The sequence below is a fragment of the Pteropus alecto genome, unplaced genomic scaffold (genome assembly GCF_000325575.1).
Source record: "Pteropus alecto unplaced genomic scaffold, ASM32557v1 scaffold33, whole genome shotgun sequence".
In the NCBI taxonomy this organism is placed as follows: Eukaryota; Metazoa; Chordata; class Mammalia; order Chiroptera; family Pteropodidae; genus Pteropus; species Pteropus alecto.
Window position 1 is genome coordinate 8,276,509 of NW_006435762.1, and position 18,676 is coordinate 8,295,184.

General features: G+C 34.6%; 1 protein-coding gene and 1 pseudogene across 1 annotated transcript in view; one reads left to right on the forward strand and one right to left on the reverse strand.

The window, feature by feature from the left end:
- The window catches only part of TBL1XR1 (transducin beta like 1 X-linked receptor 1), a 74,393-nt gene that overhangs the window by 46,860 nt on the left and 8,857 nt on the right, over positions 1 to 18,676 (reverse strand). The gene's annotated exons all lie outside the window — the stretch shown is intronic.
- LOC112479113 lies at positions 12,165 to 12,283 on the forward strand (annotated as a pseudogene).

The following is an 18,676-nucleotide window of genomic DNA, read 5'->3' on the forward strand; positions in this document are numbered from 1 at the left end:
TACAGAGCCACAGTGAATACGTCAGGCTTTAACAGCCATACAGTCTGTCACTACTACTCAACTCTGTGGTCGCAGCACAAAAGCAAAGAGCAAACAACATCTAAATGAATGTGTGGCCATGGTCCAATTAAATTTTATTCAGGGATACTGAAGTTTGAATTTTATATGATACTGTTGTGTCATAAAATATTTTGATTTCTTTTCAAGCACGTAAAAATAAAAAATAAATAAATAAACTTTCATAGCTTGTGGTCCTTATAAAAGGTTAACAAGTCAGATTTGGCCCACAGACTTCAGTTTCTTGGCCCTTTGTTAAAAAAGGATATACTAATGTCTATTTGGTATAAAGGGGTATCTAAGCTTATGAGCCTATGCTGATTGTTCTGCCACATCATGGATTTCTTTATGATGCAGAGTTAACATTTCATTTAAAAATCACAAATTAACAAGCACTTGACTAGGCTACTATGTGACAGGAACTGCTACTGCCCTAAACAGCGGAAAGAATGGTGACCAAGCACTTATCGAGCCTGTATGTAAGAAGACAAATGAGGAGGTAATAATTTTCCAACGGACGTACACAGAGCAAGGTCGAATTAAATTTAGGAGTCTAGGAATACTTTAGAGGAAGTAGTCACTAGTGTTTAGACCTGAAGGATGAACAGGAGCAGAGTGAGAACATGAACATTTGGGGGAGGAAGGCAGGGAACAGAAGCAATCCGGTGATGAGTAACAGTCAGGGAACAGTCTGGGTGAAGGATGAGTAACAAAACATGAAGGAAGGTTTAAAACACAGATAAAACCATATTCTGAGGGGCCCTGAAAGAATCAGAGAAAAATTAATGCACTGAAAGGTTTTAAGCAGGGTAGGGGAATGACTTAATTTATATTTGGAAGGCAGGTGAACTGGAAAAAGTGAGCAAAGTTAGGAGGATGATGCAGAAATCTAGAAGACTAAAAAAACCTGTATTGTAGCACTGGAGCTGTAGAGTAGTGGAATTCCAAAGATATTTAGGAAGGAGGCTCAAGGAGTGAATGATTGAACACAGGGATGAGGACAAAGGAAGGAAAAAAGGTTTCCTTTAGGACATCTGGATGGGTGGTCATTCCATTTACTGAGATGAGAAACCACAGAGGAAAAGTAACAACTACCTTCACAGAAAGAAAAAGGCATGCCCCCCCCCGTCCAAAATTAACAAAGTACAGTCACCCAAATGTTCAACACACTGTAGCCCCCCCTTATCCACAGGACAAATTACCAAATCCTCAGCACCTGAAAGCATGGATAGTACCAAACTTTGTATACACTGTACTATTTATGTTTTTCCCTATACACACATATCTATAATAAAGTTCAATTTATAAATTAGATATAGCAAAAAATAACAACAGCTAATAAAAAACAGAACGATTACAACAATGTACTAGAATAAGAGTTATGTAAGTGTGGATCCCTTGCTGAAGTCTGCAGGCAGCTCACGGCTTTCTGGCGCAACACGCTGCCACCAATCGGAACACGTTTTCTCTTCATGTTTTCCACTCACAAATTTAGTGCCTTTTCCATCTTAAACAGGCACTTATCACACACTTGTGCTCGTAACTTTTGCAGTTTGAGATGTGACAGTAAAACTAGCACAAATTTCTTTTTCTTTCTTCACAATTTCACAGATAGAAGACAGTCTTACAATAGATCTTAGCAACCTCAGCATACAATCATTTTTTTCTTTGCTTATTAGGTTGAGAACTTTCACTTTTTTCAATTAGAGGAAGCATTTTTACCAGCTTCTCTTTGGCATATCTGAATTGCCAGCGTCACTACTTTTGCTCTCTGCGGCAAAAGGGTGACTTGAACACAAGCACTGCAATACGATGACACTGGATCTGATAACTGAGACGGTTACTAAGTGACTAGGGGTGGGCAGCATATACAGTGTGGATATACTGGACAAAGAGATGATTCACAGAGGGATGGAGCAAGATTTCATCGCACTGCTCAGAATGGCACACAATTTAAAACTTATGAATTGTTATTTCCGGCATTTCCATTTCGTATTTTCAAACTATGGTAAATGAAACCATGGAAAGTAAAAATGTGGATAATGGAGGACCACTGTATTTTTATCACTTTGGGGTAATAAACCAATCCAAACACGTGCTGATTAGATGCATCTGTGGAGTGGGGTGGTGACAAGTGAAAGGTAAGCAAAAACGGTCATGCAATCACCAAAGACCACGGTGGGGGAGGGGGGAGACGCTGACTGATTCATAAACTTAGTCAAATACTCTGAGCACTTATGTGCTAGGAACTCTGACAGATGCTGGAGACATGGCTAAGAAAAGACCAGGGCTAGATCTTGTGACATTACAGATTGTTGGAAAGACAACAATTAATTCCAATTTAGATAAGAAAAAATATAGAAAGTTATGAGAGCACACACCCTGAGTCTGAGTGTAGAGTGTAAAATGCAGATGGTTTACAGGTTTCTGTAACAGACAAAATGTTGGAGGAGCTGATTCTCCCTTTAATTCAAAATGTCTTTATGTGTATCAAGTTACCTTTGCTACTATGTGCACACTGCTTCTCACTGATTTGCAAGAAAAATGAAGTGAGAGAATATTCACATTTATTGAGTAATTGCTACATGTTATATATGGGGCTAGACCTTATACACATTATTAAATTTCCTCTCCAGTATTATAACCCTCATTTAAATGTAAGAGCACTGAGATATATGAGCCATTTCTACATACAGATATGTATATTCAGAAATGAAATTCAAATACTAAACTGACGTTCCTCAGTACAAGAAAACAATAAATAGTATGGAATGTAGCATAAAAAGACCCCCCCAAAGAATAAAAGTTCTTAGCACTAGAGGGTCCTAAGAAGTTGCTAATTCTAAGCTATGGCATATGTTGCCAAGGCCCCAGGCACAGTTTATGTGGACAGGGATGTGACTGGCTGTCCTGAACAGTCAACCAGTCTCTGCAGTCACAAACAGGCCATAATACCCAGCTAAATAACAGCTTCTAAACTCACACAGAATCATCTATCAAAATCATTTTGTTTGTTGGGTGTTGAGTTCTCAATCTGCTGTGAAGCAAAGTAACAGTTCAGCCACTGCCATGCTACCCACTGAGGTATCAAAAACTCTGTTCAAATTGTCTTGTTAAAACCAAGACACACTGTGAAAATACCGAACTATCGTAACAACAACAACAAAACAGTGTGAGGGGGAATGAAAGAGGAGAGATTAAACCAACTTATCTATTAGTGAAGTCATGGTGGTTATTACCATCTAAAGGGCTGTGCAGCCCTCTAGAATTCCTATGTTGAAGCCCTAACCTCAGAATGTGACATTTGAAGATGAGATCTATAAAGACGTGATTAAGTTCAAATGAGGCCAGAAGGGGGGACCTCTAAAAATCTGAATATAACCCAGCATGACTGGTTATCCTTGTAAGAGGAGGAAGATAGCTTGGATACTAGAGGAAAAGCCATGTGACAACAAAGCAAGAAGGTGGCCATCTATCCGCAAGTCAAGGAGAGGCTTCAAAAAAATCCCAAACCTGCTGGGACCTTGATCTTGGACTTCCAGCTTTCAGAACTGTGATAAAATAAATTTGTTCTTTAAGTCACCTAGTCTGTGGTATCTTGTTATGGCAGCCCTGACAAACTGATACACACCTATCACAAAAAATTCTTAAAAACTCCGATTATTCATTGGAGACATTTAAAACTATTAAGTTCAAAATTGCTAGGATATGCCTTTTTGAAAAATTTTGTCTCTATCTTTAGAAATCCATTCTGTCCTGTAATTATCAAAGGCAATGAGATAACAGGACATACTAACACTGTATAATCTTCTGCCTCCTCCCCATGAAACATTCTCAGGAGTAGTACCAAAAATGCATTGCCCTTAGTTTCCTGCCTCATTAAAAATAATTAAAATCCTAGCGATGTTAGGTAATGGCATTTTTTGTGTGTATGAAACATGGTACAATGAAGACTTCGTTTTGAAGTCTTTGCCAATGTAGTTTTAAAAATGTGCATAAAGTATATTCTTAACTTTTCCAAAGGTAAATCTTAAAAGGTTTTACAAAATTTTACTGAATGAAATCATGTTTACCAAATTACTTTTGTAAACTGTAAAGTGCAACATTAGGATTTAGAAACAATCAGAGAATCTCAAGAAGAAACATTAAGCTTTAAATGAAATACGTATTTCAGCTTATTTTTAATACTAACAAAAAGACAAAAAACAATACTACAAAATCAAATTATTTGTTTGAGTTCTTAAAGCATTAATGGTAAACAACACCATATTTACATTTTGTGTATTAGCCCTGAACTACAACTATGGTTTATTTGTCAAACATTTTAAGAATTATCTTTTCATTGCTGCCTGTAATATTAAGTTCAAAGAGATGCAAAGTAGTGTATTTCCTTACAAAAATTCTACCACTCTTAATATTAACAATAAATGCTGAGTTTAAATTACATGTTTAAAGACCCAATCTCATTAGATAATTTTTACTCACACTATTAAAAAAGGAAAAATTACCCTTTTAGAATAATCGTTAGCTCTATATCTCACTTGTTTTATGTAAGATTTAATAGGGTATCTTTAATAATTTAAACATTATGACCCAGTAAAAACTCTGTAGCATTTCCCCCCAAAATAGAAATAAATGTGACTTAAAAAACAAGGGAACAAGATAGTTTGTGAAATGAAATTAGCAGGCAATGGCAATGATTTTTACCTTCTAATTTGGGCATATGAACATCTTTTAGATAATTTTCCTAAGAGTATGTCTGGCAATTTGTACATTTTATGTAAAGGCTAATTTATCCTACCTTTAAAAAAAATAGTTATGGCAATTTTTGTGCTGTGAAAATTTTTTCTTTTGGTTGCTTGTTGCTTTGTTTTATTATCGGATTAATGGTCATTGAAGATCCAAAGTTAGTAAATCTTAAGAATTTAAAGTATGATTATAACTTGGAAGGGATAAACATCTAAATTACTTTTCCTTCCCTTTTTCGCTGTAATCCAGAGCTCTCAGATGTAAAGTAAAAACAAACAAACAAACAAACAAAAAAACAAGACAGAAATAAGATCTCAGGTAGCCAGTATGATTTTAGACAAATCATATGAATCTTCTAGGCCTCTGCTTCCTCATCTATAAAATGAGGAAATTGAAGTGAATGGTCTCTTTCACTCCTATATTTCAACGATTAGAGTTAGTACAGGTACATAGGGTATTACGTATAAATCCGGCAAACCAACAGGGAGTACTACTAAGTGCTAGATCACGTAGTGATTTTTAATAAAGGATTTTTGGTAGGCTTACTTACAAAAGTATACTGAAAGACTTTAAAATTTGTCAAAGCTTGGATGTACATCTCCAGGAATTAGGGGAAGGGTAAACAAATGAGCCCGCCCCATTTAGAAATATTTAAGTACTTACTATGTACAATGTTTATGAGAACCAACTATCCTTTATAAACAGTAACTCATATAAAGACACAGGCATATGGTATACCTAATAAATTATTGATTAGTAACAGACTTCTGATGGCAACATTTGTTTCCATTGTGATATAGAACAGCGGTCTACAAATTATAGCATGTGTGTTAAATCCAACCCATAACCTTTTTTGTATTTTTGTACAGTCCACAATACACCATGTCGTTTTTAAAAAAACAACAAAAAAATGTTTTTTACAAAACATTTGCCATTGATTTGATGATACAGAACAATAATTTTGAAATAAAATTAAGTAATTTTAAAAGTCTCAAAAAAATTTTTAAATTTTAAAGTCAGCAAAACTCTCTAGACTATGAATAGTAAACTATCAACCAATCCAAATTATGATTTAAATTAAACTGACATTAGCTACAGTCCTATTTTTATACCCAAAAGGCCTCTGATAAGCCGCCACCTCACAGTCCACAGATATGGACTTCGACTGCCCAAACATATGAGTGGTTATTTCCACAGATGTCTTCTAAGATCTCTTTAAAATATAAAACTACATTATTCAATAAATACGTGCTGAATGATTAAATAAATTATAGTCAGGGTATACTGACAAAACAATGAAAAAGGCGAAGAAATTAAAACATGAAAGGAACAGAAGATAGGCCATATTTCTGGCATATCCTTTTCAATTACTGAGCAGTAATGAGTCACAGGACTTAAATGAAACCACTATCAGTCTGGAAAGGAAAAGTCTGGAAATTAAAGTCAGGTGTGAAAACAAAAATCAAGAAGCTAGTCCCCTCCTCATACTGGAATGGAAAGCTCTGAGTTTGTTTGAATGGGAACCAATATAAGAAATTTTCTCAATTAAGTTAATTTATTATTCTAGTTTTAGAAAAGAAATGTTAAGAGGATCTGAGAGACTGAAACACAGCTAAAACTTGAAAAGGATGATCGCCTGAATGGATAGAAATTTTGACTAAAACAGATATTACAGGCAAAATAAAGAGAAAAGAGTACTGGATGTAATGATTCATAGAATTATAAATAAACACTACCTATAGTCATCTTTATGAAACAGTTTATTGAGTAAGGAATTCCTTGGTTCCTCAAGAGAGAGGGGGGAAAAAAAAAAACTAAGCAGACAAAATTAAGACTACTGAGCCCTAGTGAATCAAAACAAGTGTCCATTCATTGGTTATACTCGTAAACTCTTTAGAATGGTAGAAGTGAAAATGTGCAGAGGATTGTTCTGGTGGCAGAAATGTGTGATTAATATAGATAAAGTGTCCAAGTAGGGGGAAAAAGGTATAAAGAAGAGTTCAACATTCATCCCCATGGGCGAGCAATGCTGTTCAAATCAAGTGAAGATGACTTAAACCAAGTTTAATTCTCAGGTAACACATCAATACACACATGTGTACACACACACACACACGTACAGCTATTAATAGTTCTGGAAGATAAAGGCAAAAGAAAATGGAGTAGAAATTGACGGTAGGTGTGAACTGAGGTAGGCTTCTGCGTTTTATTGAAAAAAAATAAGGAGAATCCATCATGAAATTCTCATAGGTCAGTTTCACAGGATGAGAGAAAACTGAGGGCAGTACTGTCCTATATTTTCTGTTTAAAAACAAAAACAAACAAAAAAAACCCAGGTAGGAACAAATCAAGTATATCACTCCATAACCACACTGAGGCCCTGCTGTATCCATCCCTTCTAAGAACTCGTCAGGTTACAGACTCTCTAAGTTTAAAGACAGACTTTTAGTAGTGCTTATTTAAAAAGATATTTCTTTCCATTTCATAGTAAATGTACTTCGCTACTAACACTGTTCAAAGCACTGAAAAACAAAAAAGCAGACTTGTTATCTTTGTCATAGTTTGGTCAGCTTTTTATTTAGTATAGAAATTAGCTCTCAAAGTGAGGTCTTGGGAACCATGGGGTACCCAAGGCTTTTTAAGGGGTCCTTGAGGTCAAAATTATTTTATACTATTATTAAAACATGACTTGCCTTTTTCACTGAACTGACATTTATGCTGATGTTATAGAGCATTAGTGGGTAAAGCTGCTCGCATCTTAGTACAAATCAAGGCAGGAATACCTTAATGGACTAATAGTCATATTCTTCACTACCATGCACTCAAAAAAAAAAAGGAAAATTCTTCACTGAAAAATTTCCTTGATGAAGCAGTAAAAATGCTTAATTTTATTAAAATCTTAATCCTCAAATATACATCTCTTTAATATCCTCTGTAACAAATCATTTAAGTACCCATAAAAGCATTTCTGTTGAATACTAAAATGATGGCTGTCTCAAAGAAAAGCACTGTGCAATTGTTTGAACTGCAAGCTTAGCCAGCTACTTTTTGCATTGAATGCCACATTTACTTCAAAGAACAATAGACAAAGTATGGTTTTTTAGATTGAGAATTTGGCAGATATTTTCTTGCAAATAAAGTGAAACTGTCACTTTAAAGAAAACAATATTTATTAGCAAGGATAAAACTTAAGCTTTTAAGAGAAAATTAGGATTTGGAAAACTTATCAGCCACCATGAGCCACCAATAAATACTCTTCTCTGATGATAGTGATGATGTTAATGACTCTGATTTTTTATATTGTGCAATGAACATATATATAGAAGAGCTGTACAACTCAGTGAACAAATACTTTCCTAATGACCAGTACAAAATGACTCATGAGGAAACATCCATTCAATGTTCAAGAGAGACCAACGGTTTTTAACGTTAACAGAATTACAAAAAGTTCAATGATACAATTTCAGATCTTGTATTACAACTAACCCTTAAGAAACCATCCACTTGTTGAAATCTGGTATAGTATCAAAGAAGAATATCCAAATATATTTGAATAATAAATTTTTATTCTGATTTGAAAAATTTACAACTATATATCATTCTAAGGCCAGATTTTTTTCATGTTAGTTCAACTACAGCAACATAACTCAACATGTGAATGCAGAAGCAGATGTGAGAACCCAGCTGTCTTCTACCAAGCCAGAGATTAATAGAGATTTGCAAAAATGTGAAACAATGACACTCTTGTCATGAAATTTTTCCCCTTGGAACAGAATTAATTTTTCAGAAAATGCATTATGGATGGGTTTATTGATATGTTAAGATGTGTTAGTAATATAAAATCTCGTTTTTAATTTCTGATGCAGCAAATATCGACAGCTGTAACCTGCATAAACGAAAGTTCTTTGGAGTCATTAATAAAGAATGTAACAGGGTATTAACAGCAAAATGTTTGAGACCTGCTAGTATAAAAATTGATTTCTTCTTGGTAGTTAGTGCTTATTTTGGGGGGCAAAGCTCAAGAGTTTCCCTAAGGAAACTCAGACCTCTTAAGCCACAGTATTGTCTAGATGGTAACATGACCTAAATCTGTAGTTTTGATTTCTCCGTTACGTTCATGTTGAGATATGCATTAGGTATTCCGTAAGTTTATAGCAAATGAACAAAATAGGTATTTTAAAAGTCAAACATTCTCATGTAACATAAGTTCTTGTTTTGATAAAACTTATGGAGTCTACTAAAACATGGAGTGAAAATTATAAATTTTCTGAGACTACACCTCTGTAAAAGGACTTCTTTTTAGATACACCCATTTGTTTCAAAATGTCACTGAAATGTAGTTTATCATTCATTCAACATTTACTGAGTGTTAATACATGCCTGGCACTGTTCTAAGCCCTGAACACTGTTAATATAGAATTCCATTAATATAAAAAATGATGTTATGAAGAATAGGCTTCACACGCAATCCCAGATAGCATCCCATTTCCTACCAAATTCTATTAAAAGCTGTAGAAAAGGTGTGCAGGCACGGGACAGAAGCACCACCGCTCCAACACAGTTCCTTCTCTTATGCTGCACATCCGCACTGTCCCGCAGGTCTACTCAGCCTCATCACCTGTGTTATTAAACAGGGAGACTTCCCAGGGCTGTAATCCGCTTCCCACCAACCGAAACATGAAACTGTTCTCTGTCTTGCAGCATTTATTTTCCAGAGAACATATTCAAGCAATGGCAGTCCTCTTGTACATGTACATGGAAACAAACAACACAGGACTTTTGCACTACAGAATCGATTCAATCATATATTCAATTTGTTAGCTCCATTATGATAAAGAGAGGTAGCTGAGCAAAAATTTGAAATTCTTATTTTTCAATTAGAAACGACATTCAATATTATATTAGTTTCAGGTATACAGCATACTGGTTAGACGTTTATATAATTTACAAAGTGATCTCCCCTCACCAACTGGTCTAGTACCCACCTGGCACTACAAGTAGTTATTACACTAATAATGACCATATTCCCTATGCTGCACTTTACATCTCCTTAATTATTTCATTAACTACCAATTTGTACTTCTTTTAACCCCTTCACCTTTTTCACCGAGCACACCAAGCCCCCTCACATCTGGCAATCATCAGTTTGTTCTCTTATCTATGAGTCCTCATGTTTTGTTTGCTTATTTTCTTCTTTAGATTCCACATTTAATTGAGGTCACATGGTATTTGTCCTTCTCTAACTTATTTCATTTAACATATTACCCTCTAGGTCCATCCATGTCATTGCAAATGGTAAGATTTCATTTTTTACAGCTCAGTAATATTCCACTGTACATATGTACCACTTCTTCTTTGTCCAACCGTCTATTGATGGGCACTTAGGTTGCTTCCATATCTTGACTGATGTTCACTGTAATGCTGCAGTGAACTTATGAGTGCATGTGTCTTTTTTGATTAGTGTTTTGGATTTCTTTGGATAAATATCCAGAAGTGGAACTGCCGGGTCATAAGGCAGTTAAGTTCTATTTTCAATTTTTTGATGAACTTCCCAACTGTTTTCCATAGTGGCTGTACCAATTTACAATCCCACCAACAGTGCACGAAGGTTTCCTTTTTTCCACATCCTCGCCAACATCAGTTGTTTGTTGATTTATTGATGATACCCATTCTGACAAATGTGAGGTGATTATCTCATTGTGGTTTTAATCTGCATTTCTCTGATGATTAGTGATGTTGAGTATCCTTTCATATGTCTATTGGCCATCTGTATGTCCTCTTTGGAAAAATGCCTATTCAGGTCCTTTGCCCAGTTTTTATTGAGTTGTTGTTGTTGTTTTGGTGTTGAGTTGTATGAGGTTTTTTTTTTTTTTTTAATAAATCTTGGAATCAACCCCTTATCAGATGTATTGCTGGCAAATTTCTGATACACTTTATAGTCATATATCCAGGTTATATCTGGTACAAATTCCATATCTGACCCTCTGCACTCTGAGGACACAAAAAAGAAAGAATAGAAGAGATGTAGGGAGTGAAGGATATCTAGGGAGTAGAGGCACAACTGTGTTTAATAATGGCAAGCAATTGGTCCACAGTCACATTGCTACTCCTAACCATATCAATAATTACTGTAGCTATATTAGAGAAAATTCAAGCATAAAATGATAGAGCTTCCCTTTTTTTTGAAATCCTGGTATATAAGCCATTACCACCTTTGGTCAGGTAGAGAAGCCTAGGCAGAACTGCTGAGTAAACACAGCTTGCGCTAGGATCTCCTTCCATCCCTTTCCCCCTTCCCCAGGCTGGTCTCCTTACAGACTACTCCGACACTTAGCACCAATCAATATTCACACCACTAAAGTGTGCATGTAAAAGGAAGAAAAAAGGACTTCACGATCAAAGAACTAAAAGTGAATTTAATCAAGCCTCTACCACTTTAGAGATATTACAGGAGGATAACGGAATATGTTAGCAATAACTCAAGATTAGCCAAATCCAGAATGTGGGATATTCAATGGAACAAATGAATGTATTTCTTTCATCAATAAGTGGAATTTAGCAGCCAAAAGCAGCATGTAGACCTTATTTGGATTCTGATTAAAATCAACTACTTTAAAATGTCATAGGAGAGACCAAAGAAAAATCTTAATTCCCTTTACCTCTTCTAGTTTTTCATACAGCTTGTATCTTTCTGGACCGCTGTAACAAATGAAGCCTCCTAACCTTATCTCTATGTTAATGGGAAGGATAGGGGAAGCTAAATATAAAGATGAGGGTAGTGAGTGTAGAAACAATGACTCTCATTTCATACTTGACATGTATCCTAGTCTTCTAATCCTTACTTTGTTTAAAGATTAAGATCCTGATTTGAATATGAAATCTTGAACTTGACTCTGTTTTCTCTGGAAAGTAAACAGCTGGAGTGATGACTCACTATGAATTCATCTAGACCTATTCTAAGGGTTTTCATCAGAAATATACCATATACTATCAAACTGCTGATCAATTTACTGTTTCTGAAGTACAGGTATTAGAATAGCCTTTTTCCTCTAATATTTCCACTCTACTGCAAGGTGTCTCAGCATCTGGTAAGTACTCTACTTACCTAAAAGCCCAAAATATAAATTATAACAAGTATTACGATTCAGGAGGAAATGTACTATTTTATTTGGGTCTGCTGGTATAAAATAAACTATTAATTGATACGGCCTCTGATCCATAAAATATTAAGACTCATAGGCTTTAGAGCTGAAGAGAACAAGAGATCTTTTTCCTTCCTGTTCTAAGTTACCCAGATTAATTAAAACCTCAAAGCATTTACATCTAAATACACAATCATTTTCTTCTTTAAAAAATTAGTCTACAGCCATGCCACCTTGAACAAGCCCAATCCCGTCTAATCTCGGAAGCTAAGCAGGTTTGGATCTGGTTAGTACTTGGATAGGAGACCACCCAGGAAGACCAGGTGCTGTAGGCGTAAAAAATAAAAAATAAGGGACTGTAAGCTGACAAGGTCCTTGCAATCTGTGAGGTCAACCAAGGGTTGCTTCACCTAAAAAAAAAATTAATAAAAATAAAAAATAAAAATAAATTTAAAAAATAAAAAATTAGCTAAAAAACTAAAAGGGATGGCTGTTAGCACTAGGTATGAACATTAAGCAAAACTGAACCCATGGAAACAGTGACTGTGGAAAATAGCATCTGATATTATTTTTTAACATTTATATACAAATTTGGGTTGGGAGAGGAAGAACAAGATGATGAAAATAATCATCTTCTACTCTGTTCTGGTTACATGATCAGGTATCACTGGGTTATGTAATATATGAAAAGTTTTAAATTTATTCATGGCTAGTAGGTAAGAGTCTGGAATTATTTCTCTTTCATCTGTTCCCTATTTAAGAAGCATATTGTGCTGAAACTCAAGACTGCTAGAACTGAAAGAATGTTCCTTCTTTTCCACTATGTAGGGCAATGGGTTCACCTTTTCTTTGTCTCTCCTTATGTTAGTAGTAAGGCAGCTTTAGGGCAATACTTACAACTACAGAAAAGCAGTTAGCGGTAATGGGAATAAAAGAAAGCATCCATTTAAAAATTAATATTTTATTTATAAAGACCACTGCCTTAAAGAAACAATACTGGATTGACTGTACAATGTGTGGGATAGATGAGATTATTTGAACACTGTGGTGACTCAACAAATACTCTAGGAATGACAAGTTATTCGTTCATTTAAAAAATGCAAGCTACGTGAGGACAGACACTTGAATGTTCTTACTGACTACTGTACTTATGGCTGGAATACAGCCTGATTCAAAAAATTATTATTATTTGTTAAATAATTATTTGTTATTTGTTATTATTGTTAAAAAATGAATAAAGCTTTCTTTTTACTAGTAATGTTTAAAAAGACCAAAAATTTATCTTAAATTATGACTAAAGCTAGATATTCCTTCTCATCCAGTCCCATTCTCCCTTACCTCCTCAATTTCAATAACTTGTATCTCCATTTATTTTTGGCCAAACAATGAACATGAAAAAAGAAAAAGGCCCACACTCCAGTTTCTAGCCCACCAGTGGTTCTTGCTTAGTGTGGTATATCAGAATCATCTATGGCAGCTTTTTCAAAGTAATGTCATAAACTTTGTCACAACCCTGAAAAGTCTTACGTTTCAGCATGTATTTTAACAAGTTCCACAGTTCGTGCAAACCATGGCTTGTATCATGCCACACATAATTCAAAAAATGTGCCTTTCTTTAAATCCTGTAACTGTAAAACAAACATACATACTTCTCTTTTACTAAGATTTAAACTCCTTAAATCTTTGAGCTACTCAGTTCCTACCTGAAGTCTTTTACAGTCACCTCAGTTACTCATACTTCCCAGCATCCTCCAATCTAGTATCATCCCCCTGGACTCTATTTGTTCTCCCTCCACTTTCAAGTGAATCTACTGATCAGATATTTCAACAACAAATGCTATGCTGTTGACATTCAGCTCAAGTAGTCTTGCCAATTCCCACTTAAGCACTGTAACATATGTAAACCTCAAAATATGATGGTGTCTAAAATCATTCTGTCACTCTGAGACATCTGGGAATCATTTTACTCTCCTTCAAGGATCCCATCTCACCAACAGTCCTTCATTCTAAGGCGACTTTTCTTCTTTAGTGAAACTTATTAGAGCTTCTTTGACTTTTTGTTCACTCCAAAATCTTTATTTTTGTTCATCATATTATTTTGTGCTGACTCTCTAAAGATGTGAAGAAAAAAAGATATAAAAGAGAAAAAAAATTATCTCACCCATAGTATCTACTTATTGGGTCTCTAGATATACTATCATATCATTAGCAGAATTACTAGCCCTTTATAAAGGAAGTCAATATAATGGCTAACAAAAATAATAGCTTTTCTCTATTCCAGTAATACATACCTACAAATACAGATTTAAAAATGTTCCTTTTACAAGAGCAAAAGGCTATTATTTACCAAAAAATTTTTAAAAAGGCACAGAATTTATGTGGCTAAACATTCTACTGAAAGATCCAAAGATCTAATCAAAAGAAAAGGATGAATTGTCGTTCAGACTTGTGCTGTCACAAGTGACTACCCATCTGAAAGAAATAAAAGTAGGTCCACCATGTTTTATCATCAACAAAAATTCCATATGTATTTAATACTTAAATATTTTAATAAATGTATATGTATGTGTGTACATATGTGTATGCATGTGTGTAGTATATGTGTGTACATGTGTATGTGTGCATGTACATATACACACATTCTTGACATGTACATCTTAACAAAACATCGAGAATACATGTCTAATCTAAAGAGCAGAAAAAATCTTTTTAACTAAGACTAGAAACTCGAAAACTATAAAAGAGCACTATCTGGATACACACAAATTTACTAATTATTAAGAAAATACATATCAAAGTAACAAGAAGTAAAACTATACTCATTAAAATCAGTAAAAATATAAAAAATTTGAATGTCTACTTCTGGCAGAAATGTGAGGAAAGGTTATTCCCACATACTGAAAGTGGAAATGTGAAGAAGTCCTTCTGGAAAACAACCTGACCACCTTTATTTAAAGTAAAATATGAGACTGAGCCAAAGAATTTTCCCTTTTCCTTTTTTTTTAGGTTAAAATAGTCAAATAGTTAAGGATACGTGTAGTTCAACTAATACGCATACTGTACAACCTAGAGAGAAATAAAGCACGTGTTCTAAGGATGTTATTTTAGGAATACTGATTTTTTAGCAGCAAAGAAAAAGGAATAAAGTAATGTCCATTAAAGGGGGAGTACCAAAATAAGACTGTGGTACATCGATAACATTCATTGATTATACAATGATTAAAAACAATATAAGCTGATGGGAGAGGAAGAGTACACTACATAAAGTAAAATCACATTCATACATTTAGGTAAAAGAATATGTGTATGTGTTTAAAAAATATATATTTGTTATTGTTAGTTTTGCTTCTGACCTTTGGACTCAGAGTAGGTTAGTTATTAATTACCTCCACATTCAAAGGGTCTTCATACCCCTCGACTCCCACCTCTTGCTATTTCCAGCACTGGAGAAGACTGAAAAGAACAGTCTTTAAACTTCCAACATTTAACTTCCTGACTGTCCCCTTTCCTACTGCTCACTGATTTTTCTTCCGGCCCTAATATGTGTACAGCTGACTTCTTTTCAGCCCTATGATCTTCACTCTACTCTCCCACTAAGGAGCTCATCCACACTAAAGAATCAGAAAACTACCATCTCTCCCATTATGTGCCACTCTATAAGGCACCCCCTGACCTTTCCCACTCCAAGCATTCCAGCTAACTGACCTGCCGCAAATCCTTTTGGAATCTCCTAACTCAGCATTATCTGGAGCAATTTATGCCCGGAGTCCCCAGATTTGTTTCTCCTCTTGCCCATAACTATCACTGATTCTACTATTCGCCACACTTCAAACTTTAATATCATGTTGGATTTAACTTCCCATCTCAGATTTTACCTGCAATGTTTCAGATCTTACTTTCAATTACCTATAAAATACCACTTTCAGTCATGCCTTTATTTCTACAGTTCCTGTCACCTGTACCAGTACAGTACACGAGCCTCAAAGTCTCCTAGTCTCTTCCTGTTATCTTCTGACACATAGACACAAAACATAACTCTGATTATGTCATATTATTTATTGTTACCTATTAGCTTCCACATTTGCTCTAAACCATTTAAGCCGTTAAGTTCTCCAGTCTATGGTCTCAAACTATTTAGCCATAGAGCATCTTCTCTGAATGTACTCTACCCTTCGGATGAATACAGATGTTCCCTGACTTACAATGGGGTTATGTCCCGATAAAACCATCATTAACTTGAAAATACCTTAAGTTGAAAATGTATTTTAATACACTTATCCTATCTAACATAGCTTAGCCTCGCCTACCTTAAACGTGCTCAGAACATTTCCATTACACTATAGCAGGGCAAAGTGATCTCATCGCTGCTGTCCAGCATCATGAAAGAGTATCATGCCACATACACACAAGATCAAAATTCAAATTTCAAAGTATGGTTTCTACTGAATGCATATTGCTTTTGCACCATTGTAAAGTCAAAAAACTTTAAGTTGAACAATTGTAAATCAGGAACCATCTGTATGTTTGTATTCTTCTAACATCCCACAAATTCCTACATTCTTGCCTTTTTAGCTTTTGTTTCCACTACAAATGTTGAAATTCTTCTGGTTTTCCAATGTTATCTCTTTATGAAGCTTATTCAAACACCAACATTAAAGATGGCCGGGTACTTTCCTCCTCTATCTCGAAGCATAGTTATTTTACTCTTTTCAAAACTGGGAAGCAATTAGACTCGAAATCAGAAAGTTATATTTTCTTTCAAATACTACTGCTTTTGACATTAAGACATTAGATCACATCATGTTTTACTTCCCTGAGTCCCAATTTCTTGTTCTGTTACACAGAAATAAAATCTGATCTAAAAATCTCACAGGTAGGTAGAAATGCATGGAAAACCAGTTTAAAATCTCAGTGTTAAAGCTGTTATATAACTTTTTACTAAACTTATTTGTTTTTTCAACCATTACCAACTTAAAAGCATTTAAAAGACAGTCTGTTCTTTAGTCTAGCACCTAACATAGCAGCTATTCAAATATATTTTTAAAACCTTCATAAATCATAAAATATAGCTTTCATGCTCCAACGTAAGAAATATCATCCAAGCACAACTTATAAACAACTATGCCTTGATCAAAATAAAACATCTACAATAACCCCTCACCCCACAGATATCTTTTCAGGAAAACTGTTGTCACGTAACATTTCTAGACCTCTGATTCAGTTCAACATATATATATGTTGTAAAGTATCTGCTGAGCCTTAGTGCTTAGTTTACTCTAAAATTAAAAATTTCCAAAGGTTGACATCATGGCTATTTCAGTGACATAAATCAACAAATTAAATAAAAAAGTAAATATACAAGAGAAGCATGTTAATTTTATTAAGCTGAAAGATTTTTTCTTATTCTTTTAAAAAAGCAAAATTATAGATAATGTTTATAAAAATTCAAAAAATGGGAGGAGTAGAAATGATACTTTGGTCCTACAGATATCTGTAAATCATAAACTTTCTATGAGAACTTGAAAGTCCCTGCATTACCCTTGAAAAAACCACATTAGTCCATAATATCTTGTTAAACCAGAAAGCAAGAAAGCTACCTAAAACTACTAGGGTCTTGTCCAAAAGACACAGAAACTAAAAGAGGCTCTCACAGCCAAAAGTAGACCATGTGAGCATCAATACAGAAAATAACTCAATAACTTAATAACTATTAATAATTTAATAACTATTAATAACTCAATAACTTAAAACACAAATGTGTTTAAATCCATGAGGTCATAAGATAAGCCGTTTTTATTGCAATTATTTCACACTGTTGGGCTAGTATTTCTTGGCATTTTTGTTATTTCGCACACAAAAATACTGCTCTCATGTCTAGTATATCTGTTCTTAGATCTCATAACCAACCACACTCTGGTACTTATCTATCTGTAATTCATTTTTAAATCAAAATTTAAGACTCTTCAAATCATTCCTGTTATAAATTTTAAGGTTAATCTACTATTAAAATACTGGTAAAGCAACAGTAGTTACTGATAAGAAACCTTCTTACTAAGAGGTCAATTCTTAAAAATAAGTCAAATGCCAAGAAGTAGTAAATAAAAAAAGTCATAATTAACTGGACTGTTATGGATTAAATTAGGTAAGGGTAAAAAAGGAAAATGAAAAGTTAGACAGGAATGATGAACAGTAGCTGATGAGAGGACCAAATCATTTTGTGTTCATTAAAAAAAAAAAAAAAAAAAAGCACCCTGTATGTGATGTTGGCTGAGTTCCATAAACAAACATCAGGCAGCATGATGTAAATGAAAGAGTCCTGGACTGAGTCAGGAGACCTCTGTTCTAGTCCAAGGCCTCAGTTTCCTCATCTGTAAAATGAGGGTGCTGAATTAGAGAATGAAAGGGCTTCCCTAGCTTTAACACTAAGGGATTCTATGGATGAATTTAGGAAGGAGCAATAAAATGTAGGGCTTTTGTTAACAGTGAAGTGAAGTTTAACTATTAACATTGGAAACAGGAGGTGGAAACGGGTGAAAATCATTTTCATAAAATTTTGAACTGTAAAAAGCAATTTTTATAATTTGTAAATGCTGGGAAAGTTTTTAAGATACACCAGCCTTAGCAGCATTATCACCTAAACTAGATTAGTAACAAGTGACCAAATTATGACCTGAAAAAATCTGTTCACCTTTGTCCAGACTGCCCAAGTAAATCTAAAAAATAGTAAG